General features: G+C 37.7%; 1 protein-coding gene across 3 annotated transcripts in view; it reads left to right on the plus strand.

The window, feature by feature from the left end:
• The window catches only part of WWP1 (WW domain containing E3 ubiquitin protein ligase 1), a 122,623-nt gene that overhangs the window by 14,717 nt on the left and 92,492 nt on the right, over nt 1-15,414 (plus strand). For 2 of the 3 annotated variants that reach the window (XM_033202760.1, XM_033202758.1), the window contains exon 2: nt 11,768-11,860. The exons of the other annotated variant lie outside the window; for it this stretch is intronic. The gene's annotated coding sequence lies outside the window, so the exon portion shown is untranslated. The remainder of the gene's footprint in view (nt 1-11,767; nt 11,861-15,414) is intronic. 3 annotated transcript variants of the gene reach the window in all.

A 15,414-nucleotide genomic window follows, 5' to 3' on the forward strand; every position in this document is an offset into this window, starting at 1 on the left:
TTCCCGCATTGGAGGAAAACTGTTAATTTCATCTTGGGGAAGTTGGTATAATCTATTTTATTTTTTTAAAAAGGTTCTATTTATGGTGCAACATCACCACCTTGTGGCCGTCTAGAATATTGTTGCAAAGTTGTTTCCACCACTGTAAGCATAAATTAAATTGTTCTTTGATGTTGGCCAGCGACTCCATCTAGTTTGTAATGCGTAGCTTTTTACTATAAATAGGGGTGGAGAGTAGAAAATAAAATGATTTGTATACAAGGATTGCAACTTTATAAAAGTGTATTTGAGGAAAATAATTGTGTAAATCATTGTGAGGTTAGTATAATTATGGATGGTTTCTGTGTATTTCATATTTTCATGAAATATGCACTATTTTCAGTGAAGTAATTCAAAGCTAAAAATTATCAATATGTTTTATGTTCCAGTTCTCATTTAATAAGAAAACTGAGGCAGAGTGAAGTTTAGATGCCCCATCTCACTCAGCCATTTAATGTAGGACTGTTTGTTGTCTAAAACAGTGTTTTCTAAATTGATGACTCTTGGAGGGATATTTTCTACATGAATTTTTACACTTTTTTCTTTTTTTTATATGACTGCTAACAGCCAAATGCTTTTTTCATTTTGATGATAATTTTAAGGGGACAAATCCAAATGAAAAGTATGATGGTTAATTTAAAAGAGCATCTAGAATACATAGGCCATTTGGTTTTACTGCTCGTATTTACTTAGTTGTTTGGGGATTTGGTTGACACTAAGTATTCTTCAGTAGCAAATATGTATTAAACACTTCCAGTATGCCAGGCTTTGAGGGGGTCAAGTGGTGAGGACTTGCCCTGGCATTCTTGGAATTTAGTATTCAGTGAGATAAATAAAGCTGTTTTATGACAAAAGTTTAATATCAGAGGTTCTGGGTGAAAGTAGCTATAATTTGTTTTGTGTTAGACATCATGCAAAGGGATATTTAGGTACTGCTTTTTAGTCTCAGCAATTGATTTTGGAATTTTGCTTTGATTTTGCAGGAACAGTGTATATGCACACAAATAAATATTGGTGGAAGCCCTGGCATACCTCCATGGAATGATGGTTTTCCTCATCAAGTATGAACAGTTTGGCTGTTCCAGTGGGCTTTCCTGGCTTGGTCTTGCTATCCTGCCACCATTTGTCACAACGTTTCTGTGGGAAAATTTGTCTTGTATTCCAAGAAGCCATCTTTTCCTTAAACTTTTGGGGTCTAATGTTTGATAGTTTGGGGTTTAGCATACGACTTCTAAAGTGTTTGGAATGTTTAATTAGGGTTGGGGAGTATCTAAGTGTAATAAGTCTCTGTCCTATATTCTTTTGTTTCTTTGAGTATTTAATACGTCAAACTAGCATTTTAGATCCTTTATTTTTGTATTGGACTTTTTTCTATTGAGCGTTTGTTTTGGGCTGTGGAGGTGAAATATTGGTGAGGCGAGCATGGACTTGAATCTTAGAATTAGGGCAGAGGGAAAATGTAGGTGGGTATTGTCCCATTTGCATAGTATTTTCTTAATGATATTTTAATTTAAAATTTCTGTTCTGTGCTATATAGGTATTTTCTTAACCACTCTAACCATCTTTTATTGTTGTTTTAACAGTTAACATAATAATATGTTGTTTTATTAGTTGTGTATCTGTGTGTCTTCATTTAATATACATTTATTGAAGGTTTTTTGTTTTCTGTTTTTTCTTTTTTGGAGACAAGGTCTAGCTCTGTTCCCAGGCTGGAGTGCAGTGGTGCCATCACAACTCACCACTGCCTCAAACTCCCCAGGCTCAAGTGATATCCTACCTCAGCCTCTTGAGTAGCTGGGACTACAGGAACGCACCACCACACCCAGCTAATTTTTTTTTTTTTTAATTTCCTTTATTTTTGGTATATATAATTCTATTTTTTTTTTGTAGAGACAAGGTTTTACCGTGTTGCCCAGGCTGGTCTGGAACTCCTGGGCTCAAGTGATCCACTCACCTTGGCCTCCCAAGGTGCCAGGATTATGGGCATGAGCCACCATGACTGGCCCATTTATGGAGTATTTAGAAGGGGCCAGACACTGGGCTAGAGGCTAGAATTACAATGAAGCTTAGTAATAAAGACTTTAATAGTATAACAGGGGAGATAGAGAAAAAAACATGGTTAGAGTGCTCTGAAGACACATAGCAACTAGTTCAAAATTGGAGAGATGACACCTGAGCGGACAGATGATTACAAGTGAGGGAGAAGAGCAGTGGGAGGAACATGTGGGAAGTTGCTGGTATCCAAATCTGTGTGAGAATCACCTAGAATGCCCAACACAGTCCCCAGATGATTCTGCCATGCAGCCAGGTTGGGGACAATTGGCAATGAATTAGAAATATGTGCGAATAGTGAACTTTTTTTTTTCTGGAGAATCATCTTTTTTTCTCTACCTAAATTTTAATGAATGGAGGTAAGAGAGGGAGTGTATATAAATAATGAATTGGAATGACCAGGACTAGTTTGATAATAGTTGGAGTGTGCCCCTTTCTCTTCTGGAACCTACACTCTAAACAACTCTAACAGTTTCATTGTTTCAAATTGTGTAGTATTAAAATGAGCTGGAAGAAAATTCTTGTCTATGGGGATTGGTGCTGCTACTCAGCTGGGCCCAAGTTTCTCCTCTGTCTGCCTCAGATTCCTTACCTTAGTCACATACCTGGTAAAACGGAATTTTGTCTATTCTCATTGACCATTGTATTGCCAGTGCCTCAAAGAGTGTCTCCTACTTCACCGAGAACATTGGTGACATTAGGTAACATATCCTTAACTTCCTTTCCAGACATTTTTAAAGATACCTGCACCCACAAGCATCCTTTCCTCTTTGAAATCTCAGAGTAAGAGTGGTTTTTGTCTCTACCCGTGTTTAATCTCAGCCAGTTCTGCCTTCTCAGGGATCTTGTGTTAGCGATCATCATCCAGCCAATGACTACAGCTTCTGCTTGCCTGTAAAGAATACTCAGGTCTCTTTCATCATTGAAAACAATCCTCTAAACATGTTTACACTTATGTTTCTCTTTTCTTTGCTGGTCAAAATTATCTGAAAATAAGTTTCTGGTTGTTCTTTTTGCTTCATAAGCCACAGGCTGCTGGTCCTACCTTTCCATGAAAATTGCTCTTGCTAAGGGCCTGGAAACTTTCGCATTGTCCAGTAAACAATTTGCTGTTTTTACTGATCTTACCTTGGTGGGGTTGGTCACTGTTTCCTCCTTCTTGAAATTCTTCCTTGGAGTTTTCTTTTGGTTTTCATCACCCCTTTTCATAGTTTCTGTCTGCTGTCCAGCTTATTAGTCCTGGGGTTACCTAGGTTCTGCTCTATGCAGTAGGCCTTTCCTGAGTGAGTGCATGTACACTGGGTACCTGTCACAGCATGGCTGGCTTTCAGTTTACTCTCAAGCTCTGCTCATCGGATGTCATGCGCAGAATATACCTCCAGAATATAACTCTTTGCTGTGCTGTGTCTCGGTCAGTAACTGTTTATTGGGGGCCTTTCCCCAGCCAGACTCTGGCGTAGGTTCTAGGAATAGAATGACAAATAAGATAGTCTCTGTCCTCAAGGATCTTATCTTGGCAGAGATGGGAATATGGATAGAAGTAAGAGGACAAAATATGTGAACGTCAGTAATTGAGAATTACTAGGACAGATAAAATAGGGCGAGGTGGTAGAGTTGACCTATGGTGATCAGGAATTCTTTCTGAAGCGATCATATATAAACTGAGTCCTAAGACTGAGAAGGCAGCCAAAGGACTGTTGGATGGAGCAGTGAATGCAAAGGCTCCTTAGCAGCACTCAGGGTAATTAGGTTGAGGAATAGCAGAAATGGAAACAGAAGAGAAGGAAGAGGTGGGGCAACAGATTATATAGGCATTTATGAGTTTGGATTTGTTGTAGTTAAAATGAGAGAACATTGGAAACAGAGTTACCGTGATGTATCCTGCTTTAGAGGGATCACTCTGACTGGTGGGTAGAGGATGGATCTAGGTTGGGAGTGAAGAGTGGTACAGGGAGACCATTTAGCAAGCTGTGCTTAGTTTGGGTGAGAAATTATGGGCTTGGAGATAAGAGTTGTAGTGGTAGTGATGGTAAGAAGTAATTGGCCTAGGCAGAAATCTGGGACATCTTAACGTCTCCCCTTCTTTTACCCCTGCATCTCATTAGTCCACCTCTTATTATAGATTCTGCTCCTCAATATCTCTGCTTCCTCTTCTCTTTCCCCTAATTTCAGGCCATTTTCTGCCTAGACTACTTTCAGGCTACCCTCACAACACTGCCAAAGGGGTTTTTCTAAAATACACATATATTCCTTCTCTGCTGAAAATGTAGTGGTTCTGTATGGCTTTCCTGGTATTCTTCATGGTATAGCTTCTTTCTGCCTTAATAGTTTTGTCTCTTAAATTTCTCTCCCATACCCTTCCTAACAGAACTACTATTTAACCTGCTTATGTTAGTCATCTCACCTCACCTCTCTGGGCACGGAGTGTCTTGAAAGCATGTCTTTCCTTTCCACTTTTCTTTTGTATGTGCAGCTGCTGCATTGGAGTCCTCCACAACTCATCTCAACTGTTACCATTTCTCAGAATTCTTTCCTGACAACTCTTTACCTCTTACCTCCAAATAATATTAAGGTGCTCCCCTTTTGTTGTGTAGTTACTCTCTGCACAACCTTTTCTGTCAATGAATTTAAAATTGAGTCACTTGTTTCTGCTACTAAATTTTAAACTCATTGAGAGCAAAGAGCATATTTTATATGGTTTTTATATTTCTAGTGTTTACTATATCACCTCAAAATATGCCTAGTGTGTGTATATATATATATACACATATATATATACACATATATATACACACATATGTATATACACACACATATATATATACACATATATATATGCGCCAGAAAACTTCATTCAAAAAATTGTTAAATTGCCTAATGCCTACTTTGTTTAATTATTAATCACCTTTTTTTTCTTTTTGCAACATGGTAAATTGATTTACTAGAAAGATTAAATTAGAAGCTTATGTCAGTATTTTTCAGGGAGAGAATGGAGTCCACATCAGTGTTTATTAAGTGATTGAATTGTAGTCTGATGGTGCAGACAGGTCCAGGAGAAAGTGGGTGTGAGGTTGCCACTGTTTGGCCTTGGAAAAGGAGCAGAAATATTTCAGTAGAGTGGTGAGGGCAGCAACCAAATTGCAAAGGTAGAAGAGTGGGTGACAAAGAAGCTTGGACATTATTTTAGAAAGTGAGTTCATCAAAGGAATTTTTTTCTCCCTTTTTCTTGTTGCTCTTGTTTTTTTAAGTAATGCATGAGCCCCAAATCTGTTTGATGATCCAAAAAGGAGGGTTTAAATGAGGGAGGAGAAGTGAGGGAAGACATTATCCTAGAAGATGACAGTGTGTAGGTATTACCACTTCAGAAAGTAGGAGGGTATATTTAATTTCAAAGACTTAATGCTAGGACAGGATTGAGTGTAGTGTCTTTTTACAGAAATTTTCATCAGAAATTATTTAAAAGCTGGGATTAGTATCTCAAAAGTACCTCAATGTTTAGAATTAACTGATACAAATCGTATAAATGTAGCAGGACTATGTTTTTCTATAAATGCATTATTTAACTTTCATTATTTAAAATTGTTCCTTATATTTAATATTATTTAATATTTTTTTCTCATGCTTAATAATTTAGCATTTATATAGTACTTGATAATTCACAAAGTGCTTATCTCATCTTACCTTTAAGGTATCAAAAAACAAAATTATCACAAATTTAGTTATAGATCTAATTGGCTTTTATTCACGATCTGTTATAGATCTAATTGGCTTTTATTCCATTCTACAAAATAGAATGAGAACTTCTGCTGGGTAGTGGCAGAACGCTGGGTTTTGTAAGATGGGGATAAGGAAACAACAACAGAGAAAAAGCTGACTGGTTAACGTCAGGATTAAAGCAGAGGGGAAGTCTTTATTTTGACTCAGGCAGACTGTTATCTGTTTTCAGGGAAAGATAGTCTGCTTTGACTATCTGCTTCCTTGAACTTTTAGTTTGATTATGTGGCATTTAGCATGAGTGGCTTCATTTTGTCTTGGTCTGGTATTTTGGGGCCTACTGCAGGAGCTTAGTCCAAAAACAATGGCTCCTCATAAGTTTTGCTTAACAAAGGCTACTGAAAGAGGTTAAATTATATGTCTATGGGCTGAGCGTGGTGGCTCACTCCTGTAATCCCAGCACTTTGGGAGGCCGAGGTGGGCCGATCACTTGAGGTCAGGAGTTCAAGACCAGCCTGGCCAACATGGTGAAACCCCGTCTCTATGAAAAATACACACATTAGCTGGGTGTGGGCACCTGTGGCCCAAGCTACTCAGGAGGCTGAGGCAGGAGAATCACTTGAACCTGGGAGGCGGATGTTGCAGTGAGCCGAGATCACACCGCTGCACTTAGCCTTGGCGACAGAGTGAGACTCCATCTCAAAAAAAAAAAAAAAAAAAAAAATTGTCTGTGGTCTTGCTCATTTTATTTATTGTGCTTTGTCACTAAGATGACAAAGGTAGTATACGTGAAACACATTTTCCTTGAAAGTGTGGTTAGTTAGTTTTGCTTTGGGTATGTAATTGTAACTTTTCTCATTAATTGGAACAAGAACTCTGATAAGAAGAGCACATTAAATTGCTCTGATCGTATTTTCTGGTATTACTGAAGCTTTGCTGTGATGCAGGGCTATTTAGAAATCAAGGACATAGATGGAATTTAAAGTCCTCAAAAATGTACTTGATTAGAATTAATGAGAATGAAAAGAGAATTGAGTTAAATAGTTTCACTAGCTATTGGGCTTGAATTTCTGTAAATAAAGTGAATTTTATGTGTTGGTCGCTTTGAGGGAGAGAAATAAATTTGTATTCATTATGTAACTAGTAGTTTAGAGTAGATTGGTCATAGAATAATTTTGAGAACAAGGCTTTCATATAGCTTAGAAATGGTTAAAATTGGCATTAAAAAGGGAATCTACAGAAAAATCAAGATTTGGTGCTTCAAGCTCAAAACTGTGATATGTATGGTGCATTTTAATGTAAGAATATTTTTTGCTTACGTTATACATGTTAATGAGAGGTAAATTTTGAGGTAACTTACTGTAAAGCAGAGGAGTTTTCTGTGTAATTGTTTGAGAGGAATAAAACTTTAAAAATAAAAAATACTTCAGTGCTTTGGGAGGCTGGGATGGGAGGCTCACTTGAACTAAGGAGTTCTGGACCAGCCTGAATTAAGTGTAGAGAGACCCATCTCTACACAAACAAACAAAATTAATCAGGCATGGTGGTACGTGCCTGTAGTCCCAGAGACTCAGGCAGGAGGATGGCATGAGCCCAATATGAGACGCTGCAATGAGCCGTGATCATGCCACTGCACTCTATCCTGGGTGACAAAAGTGAGACCCTGCCTCCAAAGAAAGAAAGAAAATAAAGTAAAATTAAAAATTAAAAATACAATAGAATAGAAGCCCACTTTCTATAAGAAAATAAAGTGGTTGAAAAGTAGGAAGAGATTGCATTTATGAAAGGGGAGATATGAGATATATCTGAAAAAGAAAAGTCAAGAAACAAGGTCTAGATTTATGTTACTGGAAAAGAAGATGTAAAAATTAGAGCATAAGAGAAAACAGAATAGGCTCAGAAAAAAATTAATATATTAATGTTAATTAAAAATTAATGTATTATCTCCCTCTGGCTGAAAATCTGAAATTGGGTGATAATGAATAGTAAGAGTTGGGTATTCATACTAACTTAGGAAATTGGGTATTTTGAAGAAAAATACATTTTTCTCATAGAAATACTTCCTAAAGGGCCATATATTGTACATTAAAGGAACTTTGAAATTGACCAAAAATAAAGAAAGATGGAGGAAAGATAGTCGAAATTATTAGATCCTGTGGTTAGATAGGCATTTTTAGGTTAAAATAAACACCCAAATTAAAGTCAGAGGCTAACAAGTAGCTGTAGATTCCATGTTTATTTGTCATTTTTCTGGTAGATATTGCAAGTACTCTTCAAGTCACTGGAATGGTACAGCTCAGAAGTGCTATTCTGCAGCACACTTGTAAATTATCAGGAGAGGGGCATTCTTGTATTTTGAGTATAAGTGGATCAATCCGTGATATTTATAGGGAGAGGTCAAGTGTGGACAAGAAAGCTTTAATTTTTTGGCTGGTCACAGTGGTTGATGCCTGTGATCCCAGCACTTGGGAGGCCCAGGTGGGAGGATCACTTGAGGCCAGAGGTTAAAGACTAGCCTGGGCAAATAGTCAGACCCCGTCTCTATTTGTATATAAAAAGCTTTAAAAGAAATCAGATAGCTTCTTTCCCAAATAGTTAGATGTATACATTGAGAACACCAAATTTATTTGAAGGTAGAGACGGAGGCACAATAAAGACAGAACCTGGGAAGAAAAGCCCAATGGGAGATAGAAGTGAAAAGTGATATTAATGTGGCACTGGTAAAATTGGAAACAATTGTATTTAGCCTGTTTTCTTGACATAACGTGAAAAGTTGGAACTATGAAGTACTATGCAAGTGTAAAGTATTAATGACATTGCCAGTAGGTCCCCTACAGTGAAGGAGTGTGGGAGAGTGCTGGAGAAACTATAGTTCCTGAGTTAAGCAGACCAATTCTAAAGGAAGAGTGCAGGGGTAGTGATTACTGTTGGGAGATTGTGAGAAGAATAGGACCCATCAAGTCCAGGATGGGGTCATATGAGCTAGTGAATGGAATGGAGATCAGCAAGATACAGGACAGGTGAGTTGTTGGCATAGATGCATAGGCTGCGATGGCATGGGGTATGATGGCATGGGGATGATGGATGAAGGCGTGGGCCAGGGAAGAACAGTAGCACTAGTTGAAAATGCCTTGATTAGAGAGATCAGTGGTGATAATACGGACAGAGAGTCTATTAAAAGTAAATGATTCGGAGGGCTAAAAGGTATTGAGAAAGCCTCTTACTGTTCCCTTCTCCCGACATGTAGTCCCAATGATATGATTTTGAGCCCTAGTGATGAGTCGTTCCTATAAAATTGGCTTTTCCTTTCTGAATTTGCAGGTCACATGGAAATGAAAAATCTAACAGAATTATACTTTTATAACAGGATTCCACTAGAAAAGTTTCTTTGAGATACATCAAAAGAGCTGTCTAGGCAGTTAGAGCCATTACACTGTTCACTAGGATTATCAAAAACCCCAGTTTAGCCAGAACTGAGAGGTTTCCCAGGATGCAAGATTAAAACCTAATGTTCCTGAGGAAACTGGGACGAGTTGGTCGCCCTCCTGTTTATTGTCTCGTTTTATAAAGTCATTGAAATGACCAACAGTATTTCTATGTAAAAGTAATATTTCTATATTCCTATGTATAATTTAACTTAAAATTTAATCCTCTATTTTGTAGTTTACATTTTAATGAAATATTTATTTTATGCTTTAGAGTTGCTGAATCTTAGCCATATTGAGGGGGGAGACTGCATGGTTCATCCATTTTTATCTTTGCCACATTCATTGAGTTTTAAATTTTATGCTTGATAAAATAGCTTTGCCTAAGTGCAGGCTTTCTAACCTTTTAGGTTCCACATTTATTGGACTAAACTGCCCTGTTACATATCATCCCATCTTGTTACTGAGTTTTTTCTTGTGTATTACTATTGTCGTCAAAATTAGACTCGGTATTGAAGCCAGGACTTTGTCTTCTACCATTTCTGTATCCTTGCCATACCCACTTTATAAACTACGCAGCCAGTAAATATGTTTATTAATTGATCCAGGCACATAGATGTGTGACAGTATTTATTTGACGTTTGAAAGCCTTAACACTGCAGAGTGTGCAGAATGAATCAGATCTATTCGAATTGGATCTTCCCTTCCCTCCCCTCCCCTCCCCTCCCCTCCCCTCCCCTCCCCTCGCCTCCCCTCCCCTCCCCTCCCCTCCCCTCCCCTCCCCTCCCCTCCCCTCCCCTCCCCTCCCCTCCCCTCCCCTCCCCTCCCCTCCCCTCGCCTCCCCTTCCCTCCCCTTCCTTCACTCCCTCTTTCTTTCTTTCACAATTTTGCTTCTGACTTAAGAAAGACATTTTGAAGTAAGCAGGCAATTAAGATATACCTTCTAAATGAGGATTTGATAGATCTATAACCTGAGTACTGGAAATGTAGTTTATTATCTACATTCAGGACTTTTTTCTGTTCTTTGCAGTTGAATAATAGTGAACCTTTATACAAGCCTGGGGATTTTCATAGGATTGGACCGACATAATCAGCTTAGATATTACTGACCATACCCTCTGAGCATAGATTATGACCTAAAACTCAGACTTCGTTTTTTCTTTTGCCAACCCTGCTTTCTAAATTGCTCAGCCTAAATTGATCATACAGTTTTTTTGTCTTCTCATATCCTGGGGACCAAGGACAACTTGATAAAAGTCATACTGTTATGCCGATTGTTGTCCCTGAGGGCTTGTGATAAGCATAGTATTAATAGGGCTCAGCAGAAGTTGATCAGCACTCTCTCATTCTGCTCAATATTCATTCCAAAACATCTCCACTGTGAACAAGCCCATTGTCTTCCATGGAAGTTAATACCACTTACATAAACTGACTCCAAAATATTTCTTCCCCATGGACCTGTTTCCTCGACTGCATGCTTCTCTAACTAGCTGTGTATTATACCTAGTTGTTAGCAACTTTCTTTTGAACTGCATATCCAAATGAAACTTGTATTTTTAACCTCCTTCTTCCACAATAAAAACAATAGGTAGTCTTTATTGAGTCTTTACTTCGTGCTGTATACTCAAAGTGCTACGTCTTTTACATGTATTATCTCATTTAATTCTCATTGTAACATGAGATAGATGACTTTGTTTTTCCTATTCTGCTGATACAGGAAATGAGCCATGGAAAAGTTAACTTGGTCATACAGCTGTTAAGTGGCAGAACTGGAAGTGAAAAATAGTCTTACTTAGATCCATAATGGATCTAGTTCCATTCACTAGCTCATATGACCCCATCCTGGACTTGATGGGTCCTGTTCTTCTCACAATCTCCCACTAGTAATCTCTCCCACTGCACTCTTCCCTAATAGTCAAATAGTCTTACTTTTCTCTCTGTCCTGGTTAGGGAACCATCATCCACCCAGACAACGAAGTGGGAAATTTTAGTTTTTCAGATTCTTATTTTTTTTGTAACCCTCAGCCATCCTATAGCCATCTGGTTAAAGACCTTATATGTATCCTGAGTTTTTTCTTGCATACTGCCGATGCTCTAGTTCAGATAAGCTCACTATCTTGAATCTAACCCCCACAGCTTCCAAAGTTATTTTTCCAAAATGCAATTCTCATCACTGAAGCCATCAGGATAAACTTTAAAGTACTATGCATGGTATATTTTAAATACAATATAAACTATTACATAGGATCCTATGCAGTTTAGACCCTCTTTTTTGCCTGATCATGTTACACTGTCCTTATGTTCCATTGTGCACTATGCAAGCAGCTCTCTGGATGTTCCATTCTTTCTCTAATTCTCTCTCGAAGAATTACGCACTTCAAGATGCAGTTCCCTCAGAGGTTATCTTCTCTGTGATCCCTTTCTTGATCCCTGAAGGATGGATTGTCTACTTTCTCTTATGTGCCCCAGATGTAATACTTTACCTTTTGCATCTGTTTTAGGAATTATCACACTGAAAGCTATTTATTTGTTTACAGGGTTGTTTCCTCACAGACTATGAGCTCCTTGAAAGAGGGAATCGTGTCTTACTCATCTTTGTATCCCCAGTGTCTAGCAGTTCCTGATACATAGTAAGTGATTAACAATTTTTTTAAACTAAGACCACATTTAATAATCAGACTTCATACATTTTGATAATTATGTAGACTTAGTAATATGTTGTCATAAAAAATACTATAGACTTCTAATACTCCTGAGACTCAGTTTTCTCGTCTCTAAGATGGACAGAGTGCTTCCCTCCTCACATAGTGTTACCGTAATGCTCAGATGGGAGAATATATGATAGTACATTATCTTTTAAGTGTCATATAACTTTATTAAATGAAGTGTAGAGAATAATTGTTGAAATTGATAATTTTATTTGCTGTATCTCTTCCCTTTTAAGGCAAGATAGTATCATTTTTTGAACCATCTTTCATGGTTTTAGTTTAAATTTGCAGTTACTGGTTATCAGAACATGTGTTCTTGAGTCTGGGGATTGGGTAATATGAAAGAGTTTATGTAGACTAAAGGGAAAAATAGATTGGGGGTGGGGATCAGAGTACACAGAGAGTTTCATGTAATAAAGTGAATAATTTTTTACCTGGTTGGCACTGTTCCCCCGTCTGCACAGTATTGTAAACTTTTAAGATTCTTCTCAAATAAGTAATCTATGCCTCTTGCCTTTATTCTCCGTAGTTGTCTGTGTTTAGTTCCCCAATAAAGTTCTTTGATTTTTTTTTTAATCTACCTCCAGATGAATCAATATCTTCACCTATCCTTAAGTCCCTCATTTACTGCCTAGAAGAAGAAATGTCTTTTTCTTGGAAGACTAAATGCCATCTATGAAAGCTGTATCTGTCCTTCTTTTGCATCACAGGCTCCAGTAATCACACTTGATTAATTAGTGATTTATACTTTACTGTGTCTACTTCCGTGCCTTCCATACATTCTTTAAATTAAACAAGAAAAAAACATGGAATTTGAATGTACCAGATTATATGTAACATATAGAAGTCAATAATAAAATCCATTTGTGAAGCAACTGCTCAACCGAAGAACTAGGTCAATACCAGTGTGGTTAAAGAACTGTGAAGACCTCTCTGATTCCATGTTCTTACCTTTTCCCAGCCCCTAAAGTAACTGCTATCCTGAACTTGTTTCCATCTTTTCTTTTTAAAATACCACAAATATGATTGTTTGATTTGAGTTTAATAATCATGTTTGTAGGCTTTTTAAAGCTTGCACATATGGTATTTTATTATAGAGGAAAATCTAATTTACAAATCTGTATACATTTTAAGGAAAGCATTTAAACATCATAAAAGATGTTTGAGCAGACATAAAAATAGACAGAAATATCTCGGCAAATTCAAATTTATAACCAGAAAATAATTGTGAAGACTTATTTTTGGACTCTGTGGATATTGCTATATCATAGACAAATAAACATTTCTGTACACTAGTTTCCTTATTGTGTGCAGAAATGTTACCATAAGATTCACAGAGTACTCCTTGGAAGACTGACAGCTTGTTATTTGGTGGCCGTTTGGACCTTAGCAGTTCTTTACTGGGCTTCCTGTAATTGTTCGTTGGTCAAACTCTTGACACTCAAGATCCGCAGTACCTCACATTTCTGGATTTCTTTTTCAATCATGGAATCATGGTGTTTTCAGAGGATGTGAATAACAAAAGATGAGGTCATGATAACCGTCAAAAGAATTCATTTCTTCTTTGTCATTAGGAGTTGGAAGAATTTCTTACGACTTCAGTGTAGAATGTAAATCTTGGAGACAGAACTGAGAGGAAGGTGTTAATGCTCAGAACTCATCTGTCTTTTTTCTTTTCTACTTACTGTTCTTTTTCTTAGATCCATTCATGTTGTTGCTTATAGCTATATTCATTCTTTTTTTTTTTTTTTTTTGAGACAGAGTCTTGCTCTGTCACCCAGGCTGGAGTGCAATGGCACGATCTCGGCTCACTGCAACCTCTGCCTCCTGGGTTTAAGCAATTCTCCTGCCTCAGCCTCCCCAGTAGCTGGGATTAGAGGCACCTGCCACCTCGCCTGGCTAATTTTTGTATTATTATTATTTTTTTTTGGTAGAGGCGGGGCTTCACTGTGTTGGCCAGGCTGCTCTTGACCCTAAATAATCCACCCGTCTCGGCCTCCCAAAGCGCTGGGATTACAGGCGTGAGCCACGACCCCCACCCAGTTCATTCATTCTCACCACTGTATAATGCTCCATTGCATGAGTTAGCCTAATTTATGCAACCATTTTCTACCAATGGACATTTGAGTATTTTTCACTTTTTTTGTGATTATGAAGAATGCTTATACTTGGTACACAGGTACAAAAAATTTTATAAAATTCAGAATCGCTCATTGAAGGGCATGCAAATGTTTAGCTTTAAATGATAATGCCAAATTGTTTTCCAACAAGATTTTGCCATCTGAAATGCCTACCAGCAGTATATAAGGGCCACCACTGTTGCATGTTTTTTGCCATTATTTGGCACTATCAACATTCCTAGTTTTTACCATTCTAATGAATTTAAAAATGACATCTGTGTGGTTTGTATTTCTCTGGTGGGCAGTGAGATTTGGCATTTTTTCATCTTTGTTGGCCTTAGAAATCTCCTTTTCTATATAATTACAGTTAAGCATTTTGCCTAATGTGTTGTCTTTTTCTTATTTGTAAGTATTATATAGTAGTTTAAATACTAATCTTTAGTTTTTTGTTTTGCAAATTTATTCCAGTTTCTGGCATATCTTTTCATTTTCTTTATGATGTCCTGATAAACAGAAGTCTCAATTTCCATGTAGTCAAAATATTCACACTTTGTTTGTTTTTGAGACAGAGCCTCACTCTGTTGCCCAGGCTGGAGTGCAGTGGTGTGACCTCGGCTCACTGCAACCTCCACCTCCCGAGTTCAAGCCATTCTCCCTGCCTCAGCCTCCTGAGTAGCAGGGATTACAGGTGCCCACCACCACGCCTGACTAATTTTTGTCTTTTTTTTAGTAGAGACAGGGTTTTGCCATGTTGGCCAGGCTGGTCTTGAACTCCTGATCTCAGGAGTTGGCCTCCCAAAGTGCTGGTATTACAGGTGTGAATATTCATTCACACTTTTCTCATTTGGTTGGTATGCCCCTGTCACTTAAGAAATGCTTGCATCCTGGGAGGACACAAAACAATAGTTTTCTGCTGTAATTTGTTCTAAAAGTTCTACTGTTTCCCTTTCATATTTATGTCCTTGGTCCATCTTGAATTGGTTTTATATATGATGTGCAATAGGGGTCCAGTGTCATTTTTTTTCCATATGGCTAATTCAAGGTTTATTTAAGTATCTCCCTTTTCTCGTGGATCTGCATTGCTACATCTCTTATATGGCTATGTCCTTACATGCATCGGTCTGTTTTAGGGCTTCCTATTGTGTTTCATTTTTTTCCCCTTCGTTAGTCTTATCAGACATTTATTTATCTTAGTGTTTTCTAAGAAGTAGCTCTGACTTTGTCTATCCTTTCTGTTACCTTCTTTCTACTTCATTAGTTTCTGCTCTTTATTAACTCCTTTCTTTGGGTTTGTTATGTTTTTCTCTTTCAGACTTACCAGATGACCTACTAACACATGAGTTTTCGACCTTTCCT

Source organism: Trachypithecus francoisi, unplaced genomic scaffold (assembly GCF_009764315.1).
Source record: "Trachypithecus francoisi isolate TF-2019V2 unplaced genomic scaffold, Tfra_2.0 Lachesis_group7, whole genome shotgun sequence".
Taxonomy (NCBI): domain Eukaryota; kingdom Metazoa; phylum Chordata; class Mammalia; order Primates; family Cercopithecidae; genus Trachypithecus; species Trachypithecus francoisi.